Source organism: Nelumbo nucifera, chromosome 4 (genome assembly GCF_055504915.1).
Source record: "Nelumbo nucifera cultivar China Antique chromosome 4, China Antique-T2T, whole genome shotgun sequence".
Classification (NCBI taxonomy): domain Eukaryota; kingdom Viridiplantae; phylum Streptophyta; class Magnoliopsida; order Proteales; family Nelumbonaceae; genus Nelumbo; species Nelumbo nucifera.
The window spans coordinates 64899720-64914969 of NC_142652.1; the positions used below are offsets into that span (position 1 = coordinate 64899720).

Below are 15250 nucleotides of genomic sequence, written 5' to 3' on the forward strand. Positions count from 1 at the left end.
TCGATAGTGACATTAAAGTGGTTTAGCACTTCCACTATCAAGGGGTGCAGAGGGATACGCAGGCCAGCTTCAAGCTACTCCTGATAGACAACTATCTCGTTGGGACTGTGCTCCCACAAAAAGTTACCGGTGGGAAGGCAGTAAACGAGGTCCCTTGGGAGGTGAAAATAGCTAATTAGAGACCTGAGTCTCCCCTCTGTCAAAGAGGAAGGGCCGAAAGTATCAGACTCCCTTCCCCGGGAAGGGGAGGCTAAGTCACCAGAAGTCTCCCGGGTCCCCGGGACCTGTTACCATGATTGAGGTAGTGACGGTTGCACGACAGCCAGAGTTAAGAGCCACTCCAACACGTTTTCGGAATCCGGAGTCAGAAAATCTCCCGATTCCCGCAAACAGTTAATGTGGGCAGTCAATCAAGTTTAAATCTCGGTCAAATCAGTCCATCACACTTCATGAACTCATTGCGCTAAGGCAATGCTCCCTGCTCAAGGAGTGGGGGCAATTGATGGAGGATGATTTGACTCGACCTATGAAATGTTGACATGTGGACCTGACTCAGCACGGGCAACAGCTTAACATCATAGTCTAGCAACGACCAAGTAACGAGCCTGTAGGACAGCTCGCTATGTCATAGCTCAAAGAAGGGGGAGCTCGTTGCAAAGCGAGCTCCGAGTTCCCCGAGCTACCCCGAAGGGGATATCCCGAGGCTACTTCAACTTGCGAGCTAAGGAAACTAGCTCACTCCAGCCCCTAAGCAGATGTCATCCCAAGGGACCAACTCTAATAATGGTAACCCCGAAGTATCCCTAAGCTCGCTACAAAGTAGCTCGCGAGGGAGCAGTGCAAACGTTTCTCAGGAAGCTTCTATCTGACAGGCCGTACCATTTGGACTGCGCCATGTCCCTGGACTGACGGCGCAGTCCCTGTCCTTTCGACAGTTTGCACCCATGTCTTTCAGCAGGCGGGGGCGTGCCTTCCCTTTTAAGACGTGTCACTCATCCGAGCAAGAGGAGCGTTGCAACGATCACCTGCGCAGCCCTGCCAGGTAACGGCTGCGGCAGGATCCCAGTGGCGGTTACACCCGATTTGACGGTAACTCCCCTATAAAAGCCCTTGGGGCAAAGGAGAAAGGCCCTCTCTTCTCTCCGAGATTTTTGAATACTTACGCACTCTCATATCCTCAACCAGAGTTTTTTACTTGCTGAGCTAACCTCTCGAGCACAGCGATAAAGCGCGACCTACACTCTTAGCTTTCACACTCTTTTTTCTCCTTCCCCAATGTTCAGACTTAAGCTTCGGAGTATTCCCACCGGGTAAATCCCCGAGAATCCTTCTTTCCATATTCTCAGGTGCCGTCCGTTGCCAACAAGGAACCAGTCAGCAGCCAGCTAGGAGTGCTTGGATCGTGCCGCATCACATATATTATATGTAATATATGTAAAACATAACTATAAAATATATGTAAAACATAATTATACTATTTAGGATAAATCTCTTAAACTACGCCTACTATTTGCGAAATTGATTAATTGTACCCTTACTGTTTACATATTGTCTTAAACTACCCTTACTATTTCTAAAACTTGACATTGCCATTAAGTGCTAATGGAAAGAAACAAAATGTCGAATTTGCCCTCCACCATTCCTTAAACCTAACTCATGAACAATTTCGTTTCTAGCGAACTGTGTAAAAGGGTTATCTTTGTTGGGCTGATTTTTGAGCAAATTCCTGATAATAAGGGGAAGCAAGGAGATTTGTTCTATGTCTTGACATATTGAAGCCCTAGAATCTCTTTGGCCTTCTGTTTTGTCTTAACACTGCACTCAGCCTGCACCAACATAGCTTAGCTGTAACAACACCCACATCCATAAGCTCCTTGGCAACGCTGTTGTTACAAAACTTGCACACCAACAATAACACCGTCACAACTTTATCATTAGCTATCTGGGATACCCTTAGATCTTCGTCGCCGTCGCCGCTACGCTTGCCGGATGGGCCAAGAAAGCTGACCGTCCCTCCGCTCTCCCACATAATTGTTCTATTACTCCCAACATGATCTCGCAGCATTGCCTCTCGTTGCTCTCTGCCAGCAATTCCACAAGCACAGATATTATTCCAACCTCCACGGCTTTGATCCTGTTCCTCGCAAATGGCACCACTTCCATTAAGATGAATAGTTCTGCCATAGATGCCCGATTCGAGTTCTGGTGCTTTAGTATTTCTGCAATGCCTTCGAAGAGTTCCATCTTCAGTTCTGTTTTATATATATCATCTACCACTCTGAACACATATTTAAGGACAAGAGCAGCTTGGATTCTAGCCTGGTAACTCCCATGTTGTATAATCTGCGAAAGTGATCCTATCAGTAGGCCGTTTCTGTCCTGCGATATCTTCTTCAACTTGTCAGTAGCTGGCTTAAGAAGGTAGAAAACACTTATTGCCTCCTCAACGACTACCGATTTGTCACAGCTGGATTGTGATACCCCTTCCGGTGGTGGGTCGTCGGTTTGAGTGATGAGAGATGCAACTACTAGAACGAAACCAGCAACTTCCATGGATGCCCTGTTGCCATCGCTCTCTTGGATTAGTGATTTCATCTTTCTCAGAAATTTTATCTGCAACTCAGGTTTTCTTACCTCCTCGATAACTTGGCGAACAAGGGTTGTATTAATATCAGATGCATGCTTCAGAGACTCAATCCTTGTGGCGTAGAACATTGGTGGGTTGTTGGAGTATGCATACCGCTGGTCTTCAGAAACTTAATCCTTGTGGCGGTATGCATATCCGTATTAATATCGAATATGTGAAGAGGGCTGGTTTTCCGGTGAACTCCTGATATCGAATGTATGCTTCAGACTCCTCTCCAACAATGGCGCGCTCTCTCTCTCTCTCCCCGTCTCCTTCATTCTCTCTCTCCCCGTCTCCTTCATTCTCTCTCTCCCCGTTCTTTCGTTCTCTCTCCCCGTTCTTTCGTTCTCTCTCTCCCTCTCGCCCCTGTTTCAGACCTCTCCAGCAGCAGCTCTTAGCTGCAGATTCGGCAACATCAGCCCACAAAGTTCGCATATTTGCAAAAATAAATATTCTGTTCCTTTATCTCCACGATTAAGGATACTTCTCTCTTGTACGAGTAGCTTCCGCCTGCCTCCTCTCTGGTGGATGGTCCAACCTGAAGGAGCTTTTGACCATGGCAAGACTGCTAGTGCAATTGTTCTCAAGACGAAGATCAAGAGGGAAAGGAAGGAGAGCGGCACCGATAATTCTTGTAAAATAACGAAACCTGAAATAACATGAAAAATTTGATGGAGAACAGGAAAAAAGATAATGGAGGGAAGAGAGAGAGGAAAGGGACGAGGGTAATATTGGATTTTAAAAATTTTTTAACGTATTTTTAACGGATGCTAACGTAGGGGTAGAATTAGTCAATTGTCAGTAAATTAACTTAGGGGTACTATAAGACAATAGTTAAATAGTAAGGGTAAGTTAGTCAATCTCACAAACAATAGGGTTAGTTTAAGAGATTTATCCTTATTTATTGATAAAATATGTATTTTTACACACATGCACACACATGGTGTTGATACAGAATAGTTTGACTCATTTGACATTGATAGTTGAATTGGTGATCTGTGACCCAAAGGCAAAAGCAGGTCGGTTTTTAAAATATTGTTTATCATATTTAATATTGTTTAATATGTCAAATATATGATATTAAAAATGTTTCAATTTTTTAATTTCTATATTTTGTTCATTTTATTATTTAATTGTGGCAACATGGATTGGCCCATTTGACCCAAATGGTTTAATTTCTTACTACTACCTAGATAAAAACACCATTTCTTTTACGCAGATTTTAAAAGTAGAAGTTTTTATGTTATTGAAATTGTTAATTTATTATATATGTATTAGTATAGAATTTAATGATGAGGAGAAATAAAGAAATCTTAAATATATGATTCAATGAAGGTGAATAAAAATTAATACCTTAAAGTTATGTTTGGTTTGAAGGAAGGGGAAGGAAACCTTTACAAACTTTGTATATATTTCTCTACCATTCCTTTCTTTTCCCTATATTTTCCTTAAAACCAAACATTGGCTAAAATTTCGTTAAATAAAAAACGTTTTTGGACGACGTTTAATATAAACGCCATTAGAGGGAAAAATATCTTTTGTCAACGGTTATAACGAACTGTTTCCAAATGTAAGATAGTTTTTAACGAAATTAGACCTACACGTCCGTAGTTTAAGTTTATCCATGTTCTAATTTTTTATATGTAGAATATTTATGCATTGATTTTATTTGTTTATATTTCTTAAAAAAATTATAGTGACGATATATAAATAAATGGTGAAAAATTTTTCACATTCCATTGGTTTGTTGCAAAAGGGAAGATATATAGTATGTAAATTAGTGCCAATGACATTATTAAGTTATTAAATATTGAATTTTGTTTTAATTAATTCATCAATGTCCAATTAATCAACAATGTTTTTATCTTTTTTATATTTTATTTTATTATTAATTATTAATTAGATGAGTAGTTAATTTATTATTTTTAATTAATTAACTAATTAATAAACCTTAGATTACAACTTGTATTTAGCAAGGTTTATAAAACTGAACCGGACAACGAACCGATCAGGGATCCAATTCCTAGGTCAAACGGTCTGATCATTCGAATCGAATGGACGATCCATTTTGACAAAATAAAAAATAAAAAATGACCAAACTATTGAACGGTTCGAACATTCTAACTGCCTGAGTCAGCGGTTTGCTAACCAATTCAACGACTTTTGGCGAAATAATGGTTCTGGGGTAAAACGGAACTAGTCACCTGACTGATTCCCAGTTTTTCCAGTCTGACTGTCCGATCTGGTCCGGTTTTGAAAACCATGGTATTTAGTGGTGTCAAACGGGGTCCAACATGGGTTTTACGTAACCCTAATCCGACCCTCAAATGTTCCCATGCAAATCCAATTTGAGCCGACTTAATAACATATAAATTTCAAACTTGACCCAACTTATTGGGTTGACCTAATACAACAATACCAATCGTCTCATGCAAATCCAATCTCCCTCTCTCTCTCACTCTTAGATGCATGGGGAAAATGTAATGGCTTATTGGGCTTAAAGCCTATTAATATATGAGGCTACACAACTTGAGGGTAGGGATAACAATTTTCCCCCTCCCATGCGAGTGCCCAATCTCCCCAACTAGGCAAGAATGGGGATGGAGATTGCCTTAATAGGGGTAGGGTGGAGATGAGATTAATAGGAATGCCTTAATTGGGAACAGGAACGGGGACTAAGCCTATCAACGATGCCCAAAAATCCTATGCTCATTCCAATATGATCAGTTTTGATAGGACTCAATTTGAATTCAAATCCTATCGGTAAGTCGGATCTTTGGATTTGATCCATCCCACTTGTTTTCTTTAACAATTAATAAATTATTAAAAGAAAAATAAAAAGTACTAATTTGAATAAAGTAAAAACAAAAAATACAAGTATTTTTTAAGGACTCAAGTAGAATCGAAACCGACCTGACAAGAATTATTAAGGACCCAGAACCAAACCAAACCCGATAGGGTCTATAAATTTACACCCAAACCCAAATCGATCGATTCTCGGGACAATCGGTCTAACCCGATGATGAGACTAAAAAAAACCCTATTTTAGTCCCCTAATTTTCATCTTTTTACATCAATTTAACACTTAAATGAACTCATTACTCTTGTATTTCGATTCAGGGCAATAAAGAAGGCAATTGGAAGAAAACAGGGCAAATCGGGTGATTTTGCACAGTTTCGGTGACAGTCCGTAATCTAGGCCTAACTCTCAATTCTGGACTCCGAATTGGACAATTCAAGAAACATTAGAAAGACGAAAGGAAAGCCCACAACTTTTATGTTTTGGGTTTCGACAGATTCGGGCTCGAATCGAGTATGAAAACGAGCCCGAAGTCGGAGCAAGTTCGCAGCCAGACCCATTTCACAACTTAAGCCCAACTCGCAGAAGTACCTTGAAGCAGCCCAAGTTTTAAAGCAACTCAACTCGAATTTAAGAGTCAAGAGTCCAAATCTCGAATGTAATCTCCAAAGAGAGAGTCTTATCAGATCTAAAGTCTTGAATGTAATCCTAGAGAGATAAGAAGATTGAGATTAGATCATTAGATAAGAGATAAGATATGATTAGTTCAAAGAAGATTAAGACTCCCTAAAGATAAGATGATCTCTTAGAAGGAGTTGGAAAACAGCCCTCTCCTTTGGCTATATAAAGAGGGGGGCGAACCAGCTCTAGCATCACTCACTCCAAGATCCAAGAGATCATCAAGAAGACCAAGAAGTTCAAGAAAGCAGTTCGGCCATGGAGAAGCAAAGCATGGATATTGCGCGCGCAAATCATGATCAGCCAAGTTTCTTTTTCTAGTTCAAGGGGGGAGGTTTGATTGTGTCATTGTGAGGTTCTGTAGTTAATTTATTTTTTTGCTTTTTAATTCAAGTATTCATTGATTCTTGTGCACATATTTATTGGATGTTAATATTAATTAGTTTGACAAACTGAATTAATGTTGATTTTCCTACTGTTATCCATGATTTCGATGATCCGTAATTGTCACGAATAATGGTACAAGTAGCAATTAGGTTGATATCTTTTTGGGTCAATTGTTCGTGACAACCTTTGACCAATGTTTTAACATGGTTCAACTTAAAGGAATCGATGGAACAAGATTCAGTAATTGTAGCTATCTCAATTATTGTTATTTTGGTTTAACTGTTTTCACAAATCTTAATGCTAACACTGTTTAACATGGAACGCTATCGTACCCAATTGAGTGGTGATAAGTGTTGATTGAATGCTGGGTTTGGTTAACTGAATTAGGAAAACACAAGGTTTATTATGCTATCCTAATAAATCTAAGGTTAAATGCTTGAATGGCAAGAATGCTGAAATTTACCTAGGATCGATGGCCATCGATTCAACCCGAACCCTTGAACTAGAATTCGGTAAGACTGATTTTCTCTTGTTTGTTTAGTTTGTTATTGCTTTCTTATTCTTTTAAACTTTAGTTATTTCCCCACTCAATTACTTTATCCATTCGGCTAAGAGATTACTGATTTGCTCCATGTGGGATTCGACCTAGTACCACTTTTTACTGCAATTATTTAATTGTGGGACTAGTACTAATTTTGAGGGCTTCGACAAACCCGTCAGAATTTTGGCACCGTTGCCGGGGAGCAACTTTAATTTCTTAGCTATTACCTTCTCTTTGTTAACCTCTTCTATTTTATGACTCGTGCTTCTCAACGAGGTGAACTCGAGTACATCCCCGAAATTGAGAGAACCACCTGTCGTTTAATGAAGGAGGCTAAGCAAAGGAATGATCGTTCACCAAAAAGGGTGAACTCAAATTGCGAATTGCCCATTTGTGATTTTTCATCTTCGAAGAAGGAGAAAGAATGGCTGAGAGAGAGAGGACATCAAGGGAGTTGGCTGCACCGATTATGAACCAACAACCCTTATGCATCACGTACCCCACTCTTGAGGTAGCTTTTGAATTGAAATCTGGTTTGATACAATTATTGCCTATATTTCATGGTTTTCTAGGAGATGACCCTCATAAGCATCTAAAGGAATTCTATGTCGTCTGTGCAAGCATGAAGCCTCAAGGTATGACCGAGGACCAGGTAAAACTCATAGCCTTTCCATTTACTTTAAGAGATAAAGCAAATGATTTGTTGTATATTCTTCCTCCCAGTTCAGTATGCACATGGGATGAGATGAATAGGATATTCTTGGACAAATATTTTCCTGCATCTTGGGCTGCAAATATAAGAAAAGAAATATGTGGAGTTTGGAAATTTGGTGGTGAGTCACTATACGAATATTGGGAAAGATTTAAACAACTTGTTGCTAGCTGTCCACACCACCAAATACCCAAACAACTGTTAATCCAATACTTCTACGAAGGGTTGCAGCCCATGGATAGAAGTATGGTCGATGCAGCCAGTGGAGGAGCCTTGGTGAACAAGACACCCGAAGCGGCCAGGGAGTTAATCTCCAACATGGCCAAAAATTCATAGCAGTTCGGTGCAAGGACATACGGTACCATTAGATGGGTTAATGAGGTAAGCCTTGTAAATTTAGAAAATCAGATTTCTGACTTGACTGCTTTGGTAAGACAACTCGCTGCAGGACAATTACAAACTGCCAGGGTGTGTGGTATCTGTTCAATTCCTGGCCACCCTACGGACATGTGTCCATCATTACAGGATGGATCGATGCAGCAAGTGAGTGCCGTAGGAGGATTCCCAGGCTAGCCCCAACGAAAGTATGATCCCTACTCCAATTACTACAATCCGGGGTGGAGAGATCATCCAAATCTAAGCTACGGAAACCAATGAGGACAGCAGAAATATCAGCCCCAGTATTTCAGTCGACAGCCCCAGTTTTCAACACCCATCACAGCGCAAGGCCAACCCCCGAATTCAGGTATGTCCTTAGATGATATAGTTAAGGCTCTCGCTACTAATACTCAACAATTTCAGCAAGAAACGAGAACCAGCATTCAGAATTTGGGGAACCAAATTAGCCAACTTGCCACTTCCATCAACAAGTTGGAGGCTCCGAACTCCAGGAAACTACCCTCACAAACGGTATCCGAAAGAGAATGCAAGTGCGGTGGTGTTGAGGCGTGAAAGAGAGTTGCAGTCCCAACCAAGTTCACCATCGAAGGCAGTCAAGGAAGAGGAAGGACAAGGGTCAAACAACAACCCCATTGAGGTAAAATCCGACCCCCCTCTCCCTAAGGTTACTAATGTTGTACCACCTTTTCCTAGCAGGTTGGCAAGTTCAAAGAAAGAGGAATATGAACAAGAAGTGTTAGAAACCTTCAGGAAGGTGGAGATCAACATTCCCTTGTTAGATGCAATAAAACAAATCCCTAAATATGCAAAATTTTTGAAAGAGTTATGCACTAACAAGAGAATGTTGCGAATTGATGAAAAGGTAAGAGTGGGAGAGAACGTTTCAGTCGTGATCAAGAGGACCCTGCTAGAAAAACGTGCTGATCCAAGTATGTTTACCCTACCCTGTGTGATTGACAATAAACGAATCGAGCGTGCCATGCTGGACTTAGGTGCATCTATTAATGTCATGCCATACTCAATTTACTATGCATTGAGACTAGGTCCTTTAAAAGAAACTAGAGTTGTTATACAATTAGCTGATCGTTCTAATGCATACCTAGAAGGGATTGTTGAGGATGTATTAGTGCAGGTTAACGATTTGATCTTTCCAGTTGATTTTTACATCCTGAAGATGGAAGAAGACACAACCACGAGTTCAGCCCCACTTCTATTAGGCAGACCATTCATGAAAACGGCCAAGACCAAAATAGATGTGGATAAGGGTACCCTCTCCGTTGAGTTTGACGGAGAGATTGTAAAATTTAATATTTTTGATGCAATGAAATATCCTAGTGAGTGTCATTCGATCTGCTCTATTGATACTATCGATTCGATTGTGCATGAAGTTTTGGAGAGGAGGACATGGACGATGAGCTGGAGTATACGGCACAATCGGACAGGGAAGAGGAGATCGATGCATCCTATGCTACTCCGGAACCAGAACAAGAGGTAAGTATTTCTGATGTTCAATCGAAAGTTTCTCACACAAGGCTACTGCCCTCTGTTTTGCAGGCTCCGGAGCTGGAACTACAGACCCTACCTGATCACCTAAAATATGCCTACTTGGGCGAAAAAGAGACACAGCCTGTGATCATTGCAAAAGGGTTGACTGAGGAGCAAGAAGAAAGGGTCATTAAAGTCCTAAAGGACCATAAGGAGGCGATTGGCTAGACCTTAGCCGACATAAAAGGGGTCAGCCCCTCAATTTGCATGCATAGGATCCTTTTGGAAGATGATGCCTAACTGGTTAGAGAACCACAAAGAAAACTCAACCCGGTAATGAAAGAGGTAGTAATGAAAGAAGTTCTTAAACTGTTAGATGAAGGCATAATTTATCCAATTTCAGACAGCAAATGGATAAGTTCTATTCATATTGTACCTAAGAAAACTGGGATTACTATAGTAAAAATCAATATAATGAACTAGTTCCCATGAGGGTACAAAGTGGTTGGCGAATGGTAATAGATTTTCGAAAACTCAACTTGGCCACTCGAAAGGACCATTTTCCCCTACCCTTCATTGATCAGATGCTAGAGAGGCGAGCAGGTAAGGCTTTCTTCTGTTTTCTCGATGGGTTCTCAGGGTATTATCAAATTGTTATTGCACAGGAGGACCAAGAGAAAACAACATTCACTTGTCCATTCGGCACCTTTGCCTACAGACGAATGCCCTTTGGTTTGTGTAACGCTCCGGGCACTTTTCAAAGATGCATGATGAGCATATTTTCTGATTTTTTTGAAAAATGCATTGAAGTGTTCATGGATGATTTTACTGTTTATGGTGATTTGTTTGATGACTGCCTAAATAGTTTAAGTAAAATTCTGAATAGGTGTGTGGAGACAAATCTTGTCTTAAACTATGAAAAATGTCATTTTATGGTGAAGGAAGGTATTGTGTTGGGACATGTAATTTCAGATAGAGGAATAGAGGTCGACAAGGCCAAAATTGATTTGATTGTGAGCTTACCCTACCCTACGAATGTTAGGGAGGTTCGCTCCTTTCTTGGACATGCAGGCTTCTCTCGCAGGTTCATCAAGGATTTTTCAAAAATTGCCTTGCCAATGTCCAATTTGCTGCAAAAGGATGTGCCTTTCGATTTTGGTGATGAGTGCAAGGAAGCATTTGACAAGCTTAAAAATTTATTAACAATTGCACCCATTATTCAACCACCCGATTGGAACTTGCCCTTTGAGATCATGACCGATGCAAGCAACTATGCGATAGGGGTTGTTCTAGGGCAATGAATAGATGGGAGGAGCCATGTCATTTACTATGCTTCCAAAATGTTGAATGCTGCCCAAAGCAACTACACAACTACCGAAAAAGAGCTACTAGCTATTGTGTTTGCCTTAGATAAGTTCAGATCATATTTGCTTGGCTCTAAAGTACTTGTGTTTTCTGACCATGCAGCTTTGAAATACCTACTAGCGAAGGAGTCAAAATCGAGGCTGATAAGGTGGATACTCTTGCTCCAAGAGTTTGATCTTGAGATCAAGGATCGAAGGGGAGCTGAAAACTCGATGGCTGATCACCTAAGTAGGTTGGTAAAAGATGAGGACTCTTCACCCATCTATGAGTTGTTTCCTGATAAGTAGTTGTTTTACATGAGAGGTATGGTTCCATGGTATGTTGATATTGTGAACTACTTGGTCACCGGCCACCCTATTTAGAAATGCATATTTGTTTTGTAAAAACTATGAAAGATGTCAACAAACAGGTACACTATCTCGCAGGAATGAGATGCCCCAAACCCCCATTCTTATATGTGAAATATTTAATGTTTGGGGTATTGATTTCATGGGACCCTTTCCTCCCTCTTGTGGTTTTTCTTACATACTTTTGGCAGTCGATTATGTCTCAAAATGGGTGGAAGCCAAAGCCACCAAAACTGATGATTCTAAATGTGTTGTAGGGTTTATCTAGTCTAACATTTTCTGTAGGTTTGGCATCCCTCGAGCCATCATAAGCGATCAAGGGACCCACTTTTACAATAGAACAGTCGAAGCCTTGTTGAGAAGATATGGGGTACATCACCGAATTGCCACTGCTTATCATCCCCAGACTAACGGGCAAGCTGAAATTTCCAATAGAGAGGTAAAGTCCATCTTGGAAAAGACAGTGAATCCGGGAAGGAAGGATTGGAGCCTACATCTAGATGATGCTCTCTGGGCGTATTGAATAGCTTACAAGACCCCAATAGGTATGTCCCCTTACAAGTTAATTTTTGGCAAATCTTGCCACTTGCCAGTCGAAATTAAACATATGGCCTATTGGGCAATCAAGCGATGCAACATGAATATGGAAGAAGCAGGGAAGGAATGGAAGTTCCAGTTGCAAGAGCTGGAATAGTTGAGGTTAGAGGCATATGAAAATTCAAGAATCTACAAAGAAAAGACCAAATCGTTCCATGACAATGCACTCTTAAGAAAACAATTTAAAATTGGACAAAAGGTCTTATTGTATAATTCTCGACTTCAACTCATGCCAGGTAAACTGCGTTCCAGGTGGATGGGTCTGTTTATTGTGACTAATGTTTTTCCTTATGGTGCAGTAGAGATCAAAAGTCTCGACACAGGTAAGATTTTCAAGGTGAATGGACATCGATTGAAGTTGTTCCATGAAGATGCAAATGTCTCCTCTATGGTAGACATCTCGTTGGACATTCCACGGTATTCATTGGATTAAAGGAGCAAAATGTGGATGTCGAGCATAACGACATTAAACAATTGCGCTTATGGGAGGCAACCCATTGTGTTTTGTTATTTTTGGTTTTGATTTTTGTGTGTAGCAGGAACCCAACAAGACAAACAGGAAAGTACCCCCAAATCCTTCTACTTTATGCATAATCACATACATTGGAGACAATGTATAACTTAAGTGTGGGGGGGATTAGGGAAATTTGATGGAAATTTGGGATACCTTATCTTCTTGAAATTTCTCCTCCCTGAAACTTATCCTTGAACGGTTTCAACTTATCATGAATCATGTGCTTAGGCTAAATGGATAGGATAGGGTGCAAGCATGACTAACCGAATCTTTCTTGGCTACATATGGTGCCTTATGATTTTAATCGATCAATAGGCAAGATGCATAGGGGTTTGATTGATTTTCACATAATTATCTGTCAAACATGGGTTGATTATTCTAGAACTTGCTGTGTTAGGCATGTTGAAACCACGATCAATGAATTCATGGATCAGGCGGCGAAACCCTGTGATTTTTGAGCAAAAAAAAATGAAAATAAAATCGTGACTAATGTGAGATGGAGCATAAAATGCACTCACATCTAGAAACGAAAGCAAGTGTGAGATGGAGTATAAAATGCACTCACATCTTGAAAAGAAGGCAAGGGTGAGATGGAGGATAAAATGCACTCACCCTAGAACCCCAACCCCATTCTCACCTTCAGATCCTAAGAATTCATACTAAGTGGTGGAGATGTGATACATAGCAAGCTTATGGCAATAAGCACACATTGTTTTGGCTTAAGAAACAAAGAAAGGTAAGTGAATCTAGCTGTATTGGTTCGTTAAAAGCAATGAGTACCCGTTCAGCCCGAGAAGGCTTGTCTCCTTGACAATCGATTTAACTTGGGACCATGAGGAATGATGATTTGCGATCACTCTTGGACAAGAAAAGGGGAGAAAGAGATGGAAGAGGAAAGGTTACCAGGACTGGACTGAAGCATGCAATGAACCAGGCCTCATGTAGAGAAAAAGAAAGATTGAAAATCAGTAGTTGGTTTCTTTTGTGTTACTTGAGTTTTTGCCTTGCCCGAGGACGGGCAAAGTTTAAGTGTGGGGGGATTTGATGAGACTGAAAAGAACCCTATTTTTGTCCTCTAATTTTCATCTTTTTACATCACTTTAACACTTAAATGAACTCATTACTCTTGTATTTTGATTCAGGGCAATAAAGAAGGCAATTGGAAGAAAACAGGGCAAATCGGGTGATTTTGCACAGTTTCAGCGACAGTCCATAATCTGGGCCTAACTCTCAATTCCTGACTCCGAATTGGACAATTCAAGAAGCATTAGAAAGTTAAAGGAAAACCCACAACTTTTATGTTTTGGGTTTCGACAGATTTGACCCGCATCGAGTACGAAAACGAGCCCGAAGTCGGAGCAAGTTCGCAGCCAGACCCATTTCACAACTTAAATCCAACTCGCAGAAGTACCTTGAAGCAACACAAGTTTTAAAGCAGCTCAACTCGAATTTAAGAGTCAAGAGTCCAAATCTCGAATGTAATCTCCAAAGAGAGAGTCTTATCAGATCTAAAGTCTTGAATGTAATCCTAGAGAGATAAGAAGATTGAGAATAGATCATTAGATAAGAGATATGATAGGATTAGTTCAAAGAAGATCAAGACTCCCTAAAGATAAGATGATCTCCTAGAAGGAGTTGGAAAACAGCCCTCTCCTTTGGCTATATAAAGAGTGGGGCGAACCAGCTCTAGCATCACTCACTCCAAGATCCAAGAGATCATCAAGAAGACCAAGAAGTTCAAGAAAGCAGTTCGGCCATGGAGAAGCAAAGCATGGAGATTGCGCGCGCAAATCATGATCAGCCAAGTTTCTTTTTCTGGTTCAAGGGGGGGAGGTTCGATTGTGTCATTGTGAGGTTCTATAGTTAATTTATTTTCTCGATTTTTAATTCAAGTATTCATTGATTCTTGTGCACATATTTATTTGATGTTAATGTTAATTAGTTTGACAAACTGAATTAATGTTGATTTTCCTACTGCTATTAATGATTTCGATGATCCGTAATTGTCACGAATAATGGTACAAGTAGCAATTAGGTTGATATCTTTTTGGGTCAATTGTTCGTGACAACCTTTGACCAATGTTTTAACATGGTTCAACCTAAAGGAATCGATGGAACAAGATTCAGTAATTGTAGCTATCTCAATTATTGTTGTTTTGGTTTAACTGTTTTCACAAATCTTAATGCTAATACTGTTTAACATGGAACGCTATCGTACCTAATTGAGTGGTGATAAGTGTTGATCGATTGCTGGGTTTGGTCAACTGAATTAGGAAAATACAAGGTTTATTATGCTATTCTAATAAATCTAAGGTTAAATGCTTGAATGGCAAGAATGCTGAAATTTACCTAGGATCGATGGCCAATCGATTCAACCCGAACCCTTGAACCAGAATTCGGTAAGACTGATTTTCTCTTGTTTGTTTAGTTTGTTATTGCTTTCTTGTTCTTTTAAACTTTAGTTATTTCCCCACTCAATTACTTTATCCATTCGGCTAAGAGATTACTGATTTGCTCCCTGTGGGATTCGACCTAGTACCACTTTTTACTGCAATTATTTGATTGTGGGACTAGTACTAATTTTGAGGGCTCATACAAACCCATCACCCGATGAACCTAATTATAATAATAAACCTATTGAAAATATTATATATAATATTAATTTATCTAATATATTATACATTTAATACATATGTATATATATATATTAAATTATACATATATATACACTAAAGTATAATATATACTTAATTAATATATATGTATAATATATTAAATTATATATAATTTAATATATGG

At 39.8% G+C, this 15250-nt stretch overlaps 1 pseudogene; it reads right to left on the reverse strand.

Moving 5' to 3' along the window:
- Positions 1–1649: 1649 nt before the first annotated feature.
- Positions 1650–8776, reverse strand: LOC104588959 (E3 ubiquitin-protein ligase PUB23-like; annotated as a pseudogene).
- Between the last annotated feature and the right edge of the window lie 6474 nt (positions 8777–15250).